Source organism: Spinacia oleracea, chromosome 4 (assembly GCF_020520425.1).
Source record: "Spinacia oleracea cultivar Varoflay chromosome 4, BTI_SOV_V1, whole genome shotgun sequence".
NCBI lineage: Eukaryota > Viridiplantae > Streptophyta > Magnoliopsida > Caryophyllales > Amaranthaceae > Spinacia > Spinacia oleracea.
Genome location: NC_079490.1, coordinates 38,087,080 through 38,103,866, shown reverse-complemented (window position 1 = coordinate 38,103,866; position 16,787 = coordinate 38,087,080). Strand labels below are relative to the sequence as shown.

Genomic DNA, 16,787 nt, shown 5'->3' with positions numbered 1-16,787 from the left:
CTATAAAGGCAACGCTCAGGTAATCACCTATCAAACGAAGTCTAACCTCAAGATCGCAAGATTGGGATTATCCTCCCATAAATCGGGATGAGATGCTTAAAAGTTGTACAAGGCCACTCGGAGAGCTAGAAACTGTGAAATGCATGGCCGTGCTCGGATGAATCATAGGCTATGATTATCTTTTTATTTGATCAGTTGAACTCTGAAACCGAGAAACACCTCTGGACATAATAAGGATGACAACTCTTACCTTATGTTCAAGCGCAAGCATCAAGCGACAAAGGAATTAGGAAATGCACACTTGTCCCTAAGGACAAGTGGGAGACTGAAGGAAATAATGCCCTTGGTCCAAGTATGCATTCAATGATAAGTCTAATATATGCGGTTCAGTATTAATTAACAAGTTAATAATTCAGTGAGATCAAGTGAGCTGAATGCCTAGCTAGAGGCCGCTTCAGTTCAAGTGGAATTAATGATATTAATCCACAGCTTACTCTTGACTGAACCTGTAGGGTCACACAAATAGTACGTAAACGGATCAAGTATTTAATGGCATTAAATACTCCATCTATGGATATTCGGAATCGACGGATCTTGGTTTCAGTGGGAGCTGAGATCGTCACAGGCAAGAAATGAATACTCCGGAAACGATGATATTGCCGGAAACGGAAATATGGATCGTATCGGAAATATAAATATTATCCAAGTCGTAGATGTTGCCGGAAACGGAAACATGGTACGTATCGGAAAATATTATCGGAAATGGAAATATTGCCAGAATCGGAAATATTGCCGGAAACGGAAATATTGTCAGAATCGGAAATATTATCGGAATCGGAAAATAATTCCGGAAACGGAAATATTAAATATTTGTTCGAAACGGAAATTAATTCCGGAATCGGAAATGTTAAATATTGTTCGTATCGGAAATGAATTCCGGAATCGGAAAATTAATCGGAAGCGCGTTGTACGAATTAGCATCGGACGAGCTTGCTAGACGAAGGCCCGGCACGAAGCCAGGCCCACGTCCAGCAAGGGAAACGCGCGCCACAACACGCCAGCCCAAGGCTGCGCCAGGCCCACCGCAAGGCAGGCCCAGCGCGCGCCCAAGGCTGCGGCAGTCGTGGGCTGCGTTGCTCGGGCTGTGCGCGCGCGCGCATGGCGCCCCTCGTGGGCTGCTGTGCGTGCGTGTGTGTTTGTGTTCACATACGAAACCTAAAACGTACAGGATTCGTTTAATGATTAAATTCCTAATCCTAAAAGATAAATTAATTAAATAAGAGTTTCACTAGGATTCTAATTTAATTAATTCGTATCCTAGTAGGATTCCAATTCTCTTTCCATACCCCTATAAATATGTGGCATGGGTTCACAATTTATAACGAGTATTCAAGTATTCAAAGTGAGTTTTTGAGAGAAAAATTCAGTCACATATCTTGCCTAAAAGTGCCGAAATTATTAGTACCTTAAGGGCGATTCTAGTTGGTCAATCTTAAGGCGGATCCGGACGTGCTGTGGACTATCTACGGAGGGACGACACTTTGAGTCCTAAAGACTTGTTCTTGTTCGGTTCGGGCGCAGCTAGGGAAGGCACGCAACAAAGAGTATGCATCTAAACTATGCTATATGATTATGTGTAAATAATATGTATTCCTGGCTAAATGGTTTTTCCGCATGATTTATGAATTGTCATATGTATCATAACCTAACATGTACATATCCTTTTATTCGGAGAACTCCTTGTTTGCGTAACCGGCTACACACCACACTTAAAGGTTCATCAATTTGGGCAAACACTCTTTTTCTTGACGACTCGGTATACGGGTTCACCTTTGGTCTTTCGTCAAGTAGCTTGTAACTGTCAATATCAAAGCCGTGTTGTTCCATATGACTGAGATCACCATATCTTATCGTGACCATGCGACGATAATAGTAATCATTAAGGTTCCTTAAGATTATCAACATGAACTCTCTATCGGTAATGGAGTGTCGGAGCTTAGATCTTTTCTGGGAACATCTAGAGCAGAAATGAGAAAACGTCTCATTATTTGTCTGTCTCGTTGCAATCAACGCGTGTTTCTCGGTATCTGTCTGCCTGAACTCGCGAGACCAATCAACGAAAGCTTGTGCCACCTTTTCCCATTCTTGTCTAATAAGTGGGTTCAGAGTGCAGTACCATGACAACGCTGGTCCTTTTAAACTACGATCAAACAACTTAGGGAGATGTTCTTCCGGAATGCCCAAGGGAATTAAAACATTGGCAAACTTGTATAAATGTATTACTGGATCATCAGTTCCATCTGTTTTTTCCAATACCGGAAGTTCTTGATACCGGGCATCATACCTGTACTCTGGGAAGGAGACTAATGATTTTGTGCGGATTTTAAAACAGGAACTCGTAACATTGAGATCTAGATCATAGTCGTCATCTTTTGATCCGTCATGACAGCCTTCAATGCTATCTTCGTGAGAAATGCTACTATTCCAAGATTCAACTGGTTGTTCTGGTTGCTCGTGGTTTATCCCAACATCTGGAGTTCTTAATTCATCTTCATCCGTTTCATTATGTGTTGGTCCTTCCTCATCTTCTCCTAGGTCTTCATCTGGGTCTTCTGATTCGTTGTGCATATTCTCATCGCCAGAGATATCTATCCTCCCATGATCAGAGTCGGTGCGAATGCAATATATATTGAATCCATCCAAACGAGTCCCTTCTTCCTCATCTAGCTGGAGCACGGATTTTTCGACAGAGAAAACATTCGCATCTGCCAAATCGCCCTGGATAGTGACTACTCCATGATCTGTAAGTAATTTCACCTTTTGATGTAACGTTGAAGCCACCGCCTTTTGTCATGTAACCAAGGTCGTCCTAACAGCAGATTGAAACATGCTTGGATGTCAATAACCGTGAAGTTCACTTCCCTGACCACAGGACCACACTCAATGAATAAATCTATGCAACCCAACACTTCTCGTTTTGCATTGTCGTACGCACGGACTATCTGGCTTGACAGTGATAAATCGGTTTTAGAGTGCCCGAGTTTAGCTAGGAGTCGATAAGGGCACACATTGATAGCAGACCCATTGTCGACCAATACTTTCTGTATATTCCATCCATTACATCTTACCGTGATATGCAAAGAGTTGTTATGATTAGGATTCTCGGGCAGATCATCATCTGTGAACATAAGAGTGCGGTCCACACCATGGATGAGTCCTATAATTTGATCTGGGGTAATGGAAGGATTGATCGAAGCTTCCTCTAGGTGTTTAATCACGGCGGTTCTGTGGTGTCCCGAATGCCAGAGTAAATTCCATATAGAAATATTTGCGTTGACCTCTTTCATGCGCTTGATAGCATCATCCACTGCACCGTCTTCCTCGGTCATTAACTCTTTTCCCTTATCCTTCTTCCGTAAAGCTTCTAACGGGTTGTCATCTTCTAGATAAGAAGGTTTGAAGTGACGTCCTGCTCGGGTCAAATGACTTACTTCTACTACCTCATCATCGCTGAGATCATCAAGGCATATAGGACGCCCGTAGTCATTCGTTGTGGTGGGATGGACCACGTTATTATTTTCAACAATAGTCACAGCAGAAGTGGAATCTTCATCTTCATCTTCATCTTCATCACACTCTAGAATGAAAAATGCTCCATCATACCCCAGCGTTCCACACATGTCACTAAAGGGATCTTTGGTGAGGGTGAAGCTGAGGTCTTTGCAAGGTGTTATTTTAACCTTTTCCTTGGTCGAGAAATCATACATTATACATTTATAATTTTCTGAAAAAAGTGTCTCATACACACAGGGACTATCTCTAGTGATCAGCGTGGTTGGGTCGAAATCGTCGATAGTGGTGGAAATCATGTTTATGGAAACAGATGACTTGTGATTTGGGAGGGGATTATCTGTGATGTTTGGTTGAGAATTTTTGACTTTATTGGATGAGGCTCCAACAGAAAGCTTTCCCTCATCTATCAAGTCCTGTACACGATGCTTGAAAGCCGCACAACTTTCAATGTCATGTCCCTGCCCCTGGTGATATTCACAGTGCTTGTTTGGGTTATAGTTGGGGGGTGGATTCCTTGGTGGTCCCCTCGGGTTCAAGGGTTGTACGAGGTTGGCCTTTTTAAGCTTTGAGAAGGCTTGGGCGTAACTCATGTTCAAAGGGGTGAAACTCCGTTGAGGTCGAAGTTGAAACGCAGATGTTGTACCGATGTTATGGATCATATTCGTTGGTTTTGAAGGAGATGCATCGTTGTTAACAACCTTCTTATTGCCTCCGTATCTTGGGTTGTACGAAGTATTACTGTTAAACTCTTCTCTTTTAATATCTCCCTTTTTTATGGCATCTTCAATCAAAGATCCGGTTGAAATCAAGGCCTTGAACGATGGGAAATATTGATAAGCCATTTGTTTCTGGTATACCGGGAGGAGGTTCTTGACAATCATTTGCAACTGCTCCTCTTCATTCGGCCTATTTATCATTTTTGCCGCTTTATTTCTCCACCTTGTGATGAAAGATGAGAATGTCTCATTTGCATTTTGAGCCGTGGTCTCCAAATCCCTTCTTGTGACATCAATATCCTCATTGTACTTATAATGGTTCGAAAATTCTCTCACAATATCAGCCCAGGTTGATTTCTTCGAGTTCTCTAAGTTCAAAAACCAATGCGAGGCAGCTCCATCCAAATATTGCTGAAATAATTGAGCCATCAATGGCTCTTCCACTCCCCATGGACTCATAGCACCAACATAAAGTTTCAAGAAATTTGTGGGACTTCCTGTTCCATTGAACCGCGCGAGGACAGGCATTTTGAACCCAATGGGAAGGCGCGCCTTGGGAAAAAGAGTCAACCCATGGATATCCATCCACGGCTCAGCTTGGGTCATGCCTTTCAATACTTCTTTCAACTTAGAAATCTCCTCTTCGAGTTTGGTCAGGAGTTCATTGTCATGATTACCTTGCTCAAGATGAAATGGTGATGCGACCTCTGAGTCAGGAGCTGGTGGGTGAGCTTGCACGTTCTGTCTTATGAAATTAACCACAGTCTGCTCAACGGTGTTTTGGCGATCTATTATGGACTACATCATCCCTTTAAGTTCAGATAAAGGATCCGGATGGAGGCTTGAATTCTGTTGATCATTGTCGGGGGTCTGAGCCATATTGCTACAACTAGGGGATGAGAATATTGCCGATGTAGGGGAAGGAGAAAATTCTGCAGATAGAGATCTCTTGCTATGGAATGAGGTGCGACGAATGAGCCTAGATCCAGCACGGGTCCAGGTGCAACTTCTGACAAAAAAAAAAAAAATAGTCATTGTAAGTACTCACTTAAATATGATGTTTAAACTGGAAAGTAAAAATAGATAAAAATAAAATAAAATAAAAAATAATCATCGGATATACATAATGATATTGATTTTATTTTTATTCTTAAGGAGATGAACGCCGATTTTTGAACAGATTTCGAGAGATTTGGAACTTTGTGTCTTATTGAAGTGACTTATAAAAAAAAAACTTTTATTGCATCCTTAAGATTTTACGAGTATTTAGGCTTCTTTGGGAAGTTTGAAGGATTGTGTATGTCGCAAGTTTCAGATTCTTTATGACCCTATGCGTCTCGAGTTTTGTGACACGCCATAGGTGGAACCCTCATGGTTGTTGGTCTATAAAAACTTAGACTCGATTTGAATTTTCTTCAAGCTACGAATAACCAAATTCCTTTCTTCTAAAGATATTCTCCCTTAAAGAATCATATGGATCTTAATATTCCGTTTGAAGCTTCTTCATCCTCCAATGTGCGAGAGTTGATCCAATTCTTCTCTGAGAATCCTACTTCTTCCCTTCAGGAAATACGAGATAGAGGGCGTGAGGCGATTCTTGCTTCCATGTCCTTAGAGGACCGACTTGTCGTTGACTCCTCTACAGGGTTTTCAAACCAAATTCTTCCTACTACTACTTCTCCTACTCCCTTGGTAAGGCCTGTTTTAGTGGGTAACTTTTCTCAGTTCTTCCGCATATGCGACCCTTCAAATTCCCTATTTTTGTTTGTGGCTGATTCTATGGTATTCGCCATGTCTCTTTGTCTATACTTTCCTCTAAGTTTGTCTTACTTTATTTTGGCCGCTATAAACCAACAAGAGTTTCCTTTTTCGAATGATCGCACGGAAAGTTCTAGCTCATCAACCAATTTGTCCTTTAATCTTCCAAATCGTAGTACACTTAGGTTGTTAATGTGGGATGTCAGGGATCAGTCAACATCTCGTCTCCTTGGTCATCTCGTCATGTTATCCAAAATATACCAACCTACTTGCTTCGTATTACTTCTTTCTGACTCGAAGATCGGTGAAGAAGTGGCTAGGGGCTTGGGTATTAAGACCTTTGGTATCCTCCCTGGGTCTGGTTCATTTCCACCCATATTATTTTTTTGGAACGACACTTGTTTCTTTTCTGTGACACAATTGGCTGCAGAGTCAATCACTTTATCGGTCTATGTTTCACCACAGGCTATCCCCACAAGAATTCTGGTACATGAGAGGCAGGGTCCGCGCCAAAGCACGGCTAATCGTCCGTGGTTGAGTCTATTTGAATTTTCATCACTAGATCGTTTACAAATGGCGATGGGTGGTCCTTCTAGTTACCAAAGTTCTAAAGAAGACTTCCTTCGGAAGATTCCTCCTTCTAGGCTTTCCTCATTTGCCATTCCTGAGACTTTATGGTCAATAAGTCAAAAGGGTCTCTTTATATTAGTAGATGGGTTTACTAAAGCCTTGTCTTCCGGCCCTTGGCAACGTTCTAAGCCACATACTCTCTCATTTGTTGTCATGTCTGATGGGTCATATAAATGTAGGGGTGGGTTTATAGTGCGGGACCCAAGACAAAACTGGGTGGCCGGTTTTGCTTCTAAGGTTCAAGGGCAAAGCCTCTCCTCTTTCGTTTTATCTATTTTGCAAAGAGGCTTGAAGAAAGCTAGAATGTTGCACGTGAAACAGTTGGAAGTGTTGGTGGACGTTGAACTCCAGACTTTAGCCTTGGCTAAGCTAGACATCTCCACAACTGCTCCCGAGCGCGAATTATGCGGTATAATGCAATTAATGCGGTTCCCTAGGTGGGAGGTTAGTATCCGCCATCTTCCACAGGAAAAGCTCAAAGGGGCTATGCTTATCGTAGACTTTTGCCAAAGGTTTCCATGGGGTCATTCAGTGGAGTTTGAAGTTCCACCAACTCCTGAGATATTACTCGCCCAGTTTTGAAAATTGTACATTTTAAACTTGTGGTGATCGTACTTTGGAAGTAAATAAATAAAATGAGTTTGTGTATGTTGGTTGAAAGAGTATTTCACTTATCATTATTGGTTTGTTCAAGCACGAATTAGAACTTTTTGCATGATTTTGGCATAATTCTGGGGTTAAATTTGAAAATTCAGGATTTTCAACAAAATTGAAAACTATTTTCGCGAAATGGAGAGGGAATGTAGAAAAATAAGTTATTTGAAGATAAGTTATTTATTATTTTGCAAGACCAAATTCTCAAAGATAAATATCACTTTTTACTTTTCCATTTCCCGCCTTACAAAAGTATAGAATGATAAAGTGAAGAAAGAAAATAGAGAAATAGGGCTTGTGTCCCTGCTAAAAAAGTGATGACACCGGTTTAGATGCTTGATTACCTGCGTACCTTGAAGCATCAAAAACAAATTGTTAAATATAGGGGTCGTGCCTGAAGGCTGCCTACGTATCCCTGGGTGCATAGGTGCTTGATGGTGTAAGAGTGTTTACAGGGAATCAGACCCAACGTAGTTCCAAAAATAACAAGAAAGAAAGAAAAATAATATTTATTTGGCGACTGAACTCAAAGTGAGCTGCCTACGTACCCCTTTGCAAAAGTGGTGTGAAATGATGCAAACATACATGATGATGATTTTTGTTTTTTTTTTTTTAATTAATTAAAAAAGAAAGGGGGGATCAAGTCGCACGTAGTTCTAAAATTTCTATCTTTTTTTTTTTTTTTTAACATAGGAAAAATAAAGAACGCAATGCATAGGCTACAGGTGAGTGGTGATGAGGCATCTTGAACCAGTAGAGACGTGTAATCCTTAATCGTAACGCCAAGTAACGAATTCTCCGGTCTCCAGGCGTTGTTCCCAATCTTCTTTGCGCTTGGCAACATACAAGGGGTTGTCTTCTCGATCTAGGATCCATGATGCCCAGGCCTTGCATACCAATTGACACGAAGCTAAAGTCACGGGATCAATCTTGCGTAGGAAAATATGAGGCTCCATAATTGACACGATGGAGGCCACCTCATTAGCCGATGTCATTATTCCTTCACATTGTACCGCATGTTCCTGATTGTAAAGCCACCCAAGTCGTTCACGCAGCCTTCGTGCCTTGATTTTATCTGGCATCCAAGTTGGATGGTCGCGTTCTGACTCCGAAATGGGCCAGTACATGCGGGTCAGCTTCATTACCGGCGTTGGCCTTATTGTGATCTTATTGTTAGGAAAGTAACCTTCCTCGCTTTCGACGAGATTCATCTCCCCAAACTGACTTGTACTGGCATATTGGGTCGTTCCATCTCTTACATCTCCTGGAATCACGTATCCCCCTAATGGGAAACATAACATTCCTCTAACTTTCTGGTGCAATGTTGACGCAACCATCTGATTCTCATGTAACCACGGTCGTCCCAACAAGAGATTGTATGAAGTCTCGCAGTCTATCACACGGAAATTCACCTCATACACGACTGGTCCGTACTTCAAAGTCAATAATATGGTTCCCGTTATCTCCCTTGGAGTATTATCAAAACCAAAAGATAAGCCCGAGTAATGAGTTATTTGGTTTGCCTCATAACCTAGTTCGTAAAGGAAGTCTCGTGAAGTTATGTTGATCGCCGATCCATTATCAACCAGAATATTATCTATGTAGCCGCTGCTATGTAACAAGGTTATGTACAATGCATGATTATGATATGGATGTGGAGGCAAATCATCGTTTGTGAAGTCTAGTCTATTATTCCGATGCGGGTCGTCCCGGGAAATTTTACGGAGATCAATCCATGAGACCGAAGATCCCAATGGTGCTTTGACATAAGAAGGGTATGTGTCAGCCAAGTAAGTCAGTTGATCAAGAGTTACAGGTATCATGGTCTTTTCTTCTATCCCCATGTTCTCATATGACAGTAAAAGGTCCAGATTCACAACTTCCTGTTCTATTGAAGGAACCTCCTGAGTGATGGTGGAGACTTCGAAGACCTTAGCCTTATTTGAAACCTTAGATTGGCTACCGTCTTCTGGGAACAAAGGAGGACACGGTGACCATAATGAACCCTCTGACTGGGTGGCGAGAATGGCATGGATTTTGTACATCCACGGTTGGCCGAGCTTTATGTCATAGAGTGAGGGGATATTGAGGACTATGAATTCTGTGGTAAATGATATACCCTTATAGTCAACAGTAGTGCTCAGTTTACCCCATGCTTTTCCACTTGTATACTCATCGCCGAGATCTTCAAAGGTCACTGGTTCAAGTTCTTCTCGTTCACATCCCCACTTAACGAAGGTCTTATAGGGGCATACATTGATGGGACATCCTCCCTCCACCAAACCACCATGGTACCTCTTGTCGTCGCAGATCATTGTATGCTCTAAGGTGTCTTCTAGGAATTCCTTCTCAACCAAATCTTTCATGACAAGTTGCCAATCGAGTTTGAACATTTTTATCAGGTCCTTGGCTGGGGTCGTGACGTCAATCGCAGTTCTCTTGAGGTAATCGATGAAGGCTTCTTGATACATTTGAGATTTTGATATCAAGTCCCATAATGATGTTTTATCATCCTTATTTCCTAACCTAGGCGGAGCATGTTCGGAGGTTGAACCTTCTCCAGAACCAATCATGTGGCAAGACATTAATGATACTTTTGGAACAACCATGTCCCCATGGATGGTCATTATTCCCCTTGGTGTTGGGATTTTTACTTTCTGATGAAGGGTAGATGCAATAGCCCGTGTGTCATGAAGCCACGGTCTCCCAAGTAGAAAGGGAAATTGCGTAGGAGCTTCGATCACCTGAAATTCCACATCACATTCCCAACTCTTGTGCCCTAATTTCAAAGTGATGGTCCCAATTGACTTTCTTGGGATGTTATCGTACGCAGTTAAAATTTTACCGGAATGTCTTAAAGGTGTGTTTCCGTGTCCCACTGCATTCAAAATTCCTTTTGAACAAACATTGAAAGCTGACCCACTATCAATCCAGATACCCGAGATTAAGTAACAAGCGTATCCTAAGGTGATGCATAAAGGTTGATTGTGATTAATGACCTCCGGCAAATCTGTATCGTTGAACGATATGGTAGGGGGAATCCAAGCCTTTGGAACTGGAATTTTTCCGTCGTCAATAAGTTGTTGTATAGCATGTCTTGTATCCGAACAGGATTCTATATCCTGTCCATAGTCATGGCAGTAATTGCAATACCTCGCCATGTCCGTTGCGGGAGAAGGCATGGAATAATTGAGATGTTTTGGCTCAAGGAATCCTTGCAACTTCAGCCGGTGGTATATAACAGCTAAAGGTTCACTCTTTTCGGAGTAAATCTGACTTATTGTCCTCCGGCGACCCTTCTTACTTCCATCTTCGTATCTTGGCTTTGCGGAACTCATATTGTTTTAAGGACTTGATTAAGTATAAGTGAAGTACCTATCATTTCAAACAAGAATGATATTAGTATTGATATCGGGAGTTCAATAAAATGAAGTAAAAAAATGGCGGGAAATAGAAAAGTATCTTGGTGATATTATAAGTCCATTTTGAGAAAAAGGGTTTCTCTTTTGAAAATCATCATAAAAAATTGGTCAGCAGTAAAGCGAAGTATAAGTTTTTGGAAAAATCGGGTTTTTAAAAAAAAAGAGTCATTCTGTAAACAAAAATTCTTTAGAAAGATGCGATTTGATTTTGGAGCATTAGAATCATTCGCATTTTATGGAGATTTTTATGGGATTTTTAAGTTAATGAAGTCGACTGAATTTTGGCATTGATTTTTGACTTGGTTCATGAGAAACTTTGAATAGTGATTAAGAATTAATCACGACATTGTGAGAAATTCTTTGTTCGCTTTTGTTTTGAAGTGAAATTTCTTTATGAAAAGTTAAAATGATTTTGACAATAAAACGCGATTAATTAGACTAGGAAATTTCTTTTTGTTTTGAAAATATTACAAGCCAAAATTTTAAAGAGAGAAAAAAGAAAAGGTTAAAAGGAAAAGTCATCGCGAATATATAAAGAAAAGAAATAAAAGCACGTGAATTAAATTAGTTAGGACAGACAATTAACAACATAAATAAAAAGCAAGCATGCGTTGGTCCATGTGTCCTAACACGTTAACTACAAGGGTTTGTTCAATTAGGGAAATAATTGTTCGAGTGGCCCCATACGGGGTTGGACGGTCCTGCACAGCCGGTTGTAAATAACGCGCGGATGCAGGTTTACGTCCTTAAATTCATTATAATTATCTAAACTCCCTGAACCCCGCAAATTAGCAGGTCAGGGCCTAGGTTATGATAGTACCAGTGCGTGTGTGCGGACCAAATTTCACATAAGCAAACCCAAACACACGTAATTTCACATAATCATGATTCATACAAAAAGTTTAAACATTTCACGTGAATGATCATAACCAATTGGGATAGTTGTTTGTTTCCTAAGAGGGTAAAACATATTTTTGGGTCTATACCTCAAAGTTTATTTTTTAAATTAAAAATATAAGTCCCCAGTGGAGTCGCCAGCCTGTGGGACCCGATTCTCGACTGTCCTAGATTACGGTCAGAATCCCACATAAGCCTACGGTTAGGCCTGTAATCTTTAAAAATTCGGAGTCGCCACCCTATTTTATCCGATAGGGACCGGATTTTTGAAATCATCATTTTCAAGGGAAAATAATTATTTAATAAAAAATAAATTTCCGAAAACAATGATGGCTCCATAAAATAAAAGGCTTTTTTCTTATGAAATCTGGTCTTTTGAAATCAAAGATTAAGGTCCGGGGTATAAGTTAGGAAGATCGAACGTCTGGAACTCGTCTCTCCCTCTGTTCTAAAACAGGCTCCTACTAATATGTTGTCCCTATTTTTCTACAATAATTGGTTATGATCATTCACAATGTTATTGATTTAATGCATAATGTCACATAATTTGCAAGTAGTCAAACACACTCGGATGCAATATGATATAATATATGATGAGATAAATCTGGTGATGTATGGTGGGTTTGAGCATTAAAGTTGCCCTACGTACCGTTCATTGTGGGATTTGAATCCACTCCCGGATCAAAACCCTACGTAGTTCTGACAAGTGTCCCTTCCTATGTGGTCAATTCCAATAGGTGAAGGGAAAAAGAGTGTTGAATAACTCAAGACAAGGTTGGTAATAGGTCTTTAACTGACTTTCTTTTGTGAATCAGATCGCTCCATCAAGGTTGTGGAAATCACCCCGATTAGTGACACCATAAAGTCTTTTGTGAAAGACAATTCAACAATAAAATGCGTCCCGATTGACGACTTTTGGATTGACTTGTTTCTGAAAAGAAAGTTGTTTTAGACTTGGTGATTTGCTCATTTTGGGTTAAACTTCACTCTATTGAGGATGGATAGTAATGTGTACTATTTGAATGGGTTTTGAGGTAATGTGTTTGGGTTTATAAAATTGACCAGATAAGTTGGGACACTTGATATGGCATAAAATTGAATAATAGTTTCATAATAGAAATCATGTCATACTAGATTGAGAGTGATTCATTATAGGTAACAAGACTTGATGATGATAGGTTTTATAGGTGGGTGAATCACTTCACAATCCTCTATGACTAAATTTCCAATTTGACCCGTTTATTCAATTCAAGGTCACAAACCATAAGTCACTAGGTTTATCTCATGCAAATGCGAAATGATATATGGATCAAGCATGCAAAGTGATTTAACCAATTTAATATAAAAAAACACTCGAATAATTTATTATTAAGAAGTGTGCATAAGATAATTCCTTTATTGTTTTATTAATTTGATGGTGGAACTTTAGTTTACAATTGCCATAAGTACAATAAATGTTACAATAATCATAATTCCTATCTAATGAGCAGCTTCAAGTCTTGATCCCTTCGCCTTGAACCATGTTGCCTTGATTAGTCTTCATATTTCTTCGCTTTGGATGTTTGGAAAGTAGGGATCTAAGTAAACAAAACCTATATTTTGATTTATTTAGAATTTTCCACTTTACTTAACTCAACCTAAATGGATTTTAGGTAAGTATAACGAAGTGGTAAAGGGTTTGGAGTATTTAAAAATACATAATCTGTTATTTAAGAAAAATAGAATTTTATTTTGGGGAAATCGAATTTTATAAGAGAAAACCAATTTTCCTTTAAAAAAAACTGTTGAGAAAATTACATCTCGTTGAACTTTAATTTTGGTACCATGACCTCCCGAACTCGGATTTGAGCGTTTAATACTTTTTTGGAAAGATATAAGATTTTTATTTAACGTGTTAAAAAATGGGTTCAAAATCAAAAGTAAATAATTTATAAATAATTTTTCTTTAAAGCTGCTCCTTTTTTAGACCTTGAAGTCAAATTAAATTATAAATTAATTGTTGGAAAACAAAATCACGTTTTTATTTTTAAAATGGACTTTAGAAACATTTTGGAGTCATGTGTATAAAAATCTCAGATTTTAAAGTTTATTTAATATTTTTAATAAAATAAAACTCATTTATTTGAAACTGTCATTTTCAAGAAACTGTCTTCCTAGATTTCTGTTTTTGAAAATATTCTATAAAATTGAATAAAAATCGTGTGGAGGTGAGAGAGGTCAATTTAGAAAGCTTAGTATTTTGTCTTTCTATGATATTCTTTGAGATTTTCGAAAATAATAAGTTAACCTGGTCGAATTTCACCAAATAAGAAATCGGAACCTGAAAAAGACAGTTTTGCTAGTCTGAAGTTTAGGATTTATTGTGATTTTTCTAAAACTTAATTATTTTTGAAAAATTTCAAATGTAGTGGTCTTATAAATACTTCAAGTTTCTGTAAAAAAATTCTTTTGTGAATTTTGAAAAGTGACGATATTTTATATAATTATCAACCAAATTGACAAAAAAAATGGAAAATGAAGAAATTGACTAGTACTAAAGTTCCACCATCTTTCTCTTGAATTTTCTTATGCACCTTCTCACTTTAACTTCATTTTGAGAAAAATATTTTTTTTTTGGTGATCAACCTACATAAATAAAAACACACTCCACGTACACTCACTCTCGAATCTCGCCCGTGGTCTGTCAAATTCTAGTTGGTTTCCAAATTAGGTAACCGGCACGTATAGTGCCCTAACAGGTTATAGAGCACACATAAGAAAAGAGTTAGTAATGTATGAAAAAATAATTGGAATTCACAAAAATAAAAAGAACAAGAATATTACCTTTGGCTCTGACTAGCAATGTTTGAGAGATTAATCCAAATGATCAATTGAAATTAAAAAAAAGTGACTGCAAAGTGAATTGTCCAAGAAAATTAAATAACTTCTTTTTTTGATTTTCTGAATATTGATATTAATTAAACTAAAAACTTATTATTTTTTTTTTTTTTTCTGATTTCACTTTAACTAAAAATATTTTTTGACTTGAATGAACTATATTTTTTCCTTTTTTACTGATTTTTTTAGAGAAAGTGAGTGAATGAGAGCTTTTTTTTTTAGAGAGAGAGTAGAATGATGGGGGGTTCCGGCCTTTGAGTGAGAAAATATGATGGTATCTATAGGGGTGGAAAGGGACTAAGTTGCAAATAAACAATAGTTGAAGGTTGTACGAAATAAAAATAGATTAGTAGGAGGATTTTGTAAATAAATAAGCAAATTTGAGTAATCATGACTTGATTGACCTATAAATGCTTTTGTTTTATTTGCCAAACTGATAAGTTATATTGTCCTTGAGCTCAAACGGGCTAAACAAGGTACGCGTCTTAGAGAAAAAAATGAAGACCATTAGCGTCGTCGGCTAAAGAATGTATTTTTACGACATAATAGATAAAAAATAAGATAATTATTTTGGAAAGAGGTTTGTTCGTTAAAAAAAAACGCCGGGTGTTAGAAATGTAGGCCCATTATTACGAAAAGGGCGTCATATGATAATTGGTCATACGTTATTTTCTTTACCCGAGGGCTCGTTTTAATACTGCATATTAACAAGGTTGTCGTCACATTGTTAGAACAATGACGTATTATACTATATCTTAATAGTAATAGTACTTTTGGGAGATAGTACTTCTCGGGAAGCATTATTTTAGAAGCATTCCTTTCATGGTGTATTTTCCGATATGGATACCACTCTTTTTTTTAAAAGCGCCTAATACATCCCATATTAGTAGTAGGGAGACTAGTGGTTGTAAAATATCAGTTTCAAGATCAGAAGAGAGAACATAATAAACAAAAGTACGTTTATCATTTATGTCTAATACATGAACCTTCTTTTCTAAACAGATCGAAAGACGTTATCTCAAAACTTACACCTTGGTAAGTATCATTTGTAAGTATCATTTATTGATACTGTACAAGGGAATCATATCAGTTATTTGCAGTAAGGAATCACTCAACCGATTTACGGATGCAAGTTCATCAAAAAATGTGACTTGAAAATTGTCTCTGCAGCTTTTCAATTTAATTGCTCGTGAAAGAGCATGTGATGTACTTCACATACCACCTAACCACACCTGATATATCATTTGATGTATCATGATTTTACAAATCAATGGTTTATCAAACAAATTTGTTTTGTCCTTATTAGTTTAGGGGAAGGGGAATGTACACAGGTGTAGATTTTTTCATTTTGGTCTTAATGTAGTTTGTCTTTTAGGTAGGTAGTTAGATTAAGTTTGTTTTAAATTTTTGTCTTTTTGCTTTTGTTTTCCTTTTTTTTTTTAATATTTGGGGGGGGGTTACGTGGGTTTGGTTTAGGGGCATTAGGATTAGGTTTGTTAAAAAAAAAAATTCTTTTGCTATTTGTTTTATTAGTTAGTTTATTGGTTTATCTTGATTTGGTTAGTTTAGATAGTTAATAAATTAGGTAGTTAATAAATTAGTAACTAATTTTATATTAGTTAATAGTTTACTTTTTTGTTAAGTCATTTTTGCATTGTTTTGTTGTAATTAGTCGGTCTCGTATGTTGGTATTGTTACGTTAGTGGTAAGTAATGTTAAATTTTTTTAGTTTGTTAAGGCGAAACTTTTAACCCGGTCATGGTACGTTATTATTCCGGGTCCTATGAATTGGAGTTTTTATCTTTTTCGGGTACACACTCATAGTAACATATAAATTTGTACGACCCTAGACATTTACACAAAACACCTTAAGCAGTGATATTGGATAAGGGATAGACACATAATTTTTGCGTGTCGTTACACATAACAAACTTGAATTAAGTTATTGTTAGCGTGTTGACGTATTATACGGTAGAATCAAAGTATATTATACAATACGGAATACGGAGTACTCCTTTATAAAAGGAGATTACCCCTATCCAATTCACCACTTACCACTTATTTCTTATCTCCACCTTATCCAAAAACATCAAAATCTTCCATTTTCACGGCACCCATGGCTCCCAACAACCAAGATCAACCACCTCCTTCTCCTTCCGATGAGCATTTTCGGATGCTAACTTTGTATTTGAACTTGATCATGGCGTTATTTGTCCTACTAGTGGCGCTCGTGGTTTTCATAATTATGAACAAGTGAGGC

At 38.1% G+C, this 16,787-nt stretch overlaps 1 long non-coding RNA gene across 1 annotated transcript; it reads right to left on the bottom strand.

The window, feature by feature from the left end:
• Positions 1-13,032: 13,032 nt before the first annotated feature.
• Positions 13,033-15,926, bottom strand: LOC130459237 (uncharacterized). The gene is made up of 2 exons (XR_008918486.1): positions 14,474-15,926; positions 13,033-14,381 (listed from the first exon to the last, which is right to left on the bottom strand). It is a non-coding gene; the product is annotated as an uncharacterized lncRNA (long non-coding RNA).
• Between the last annotated feature and the right edge of the window lie 861 nt (positions 15,927-16,787).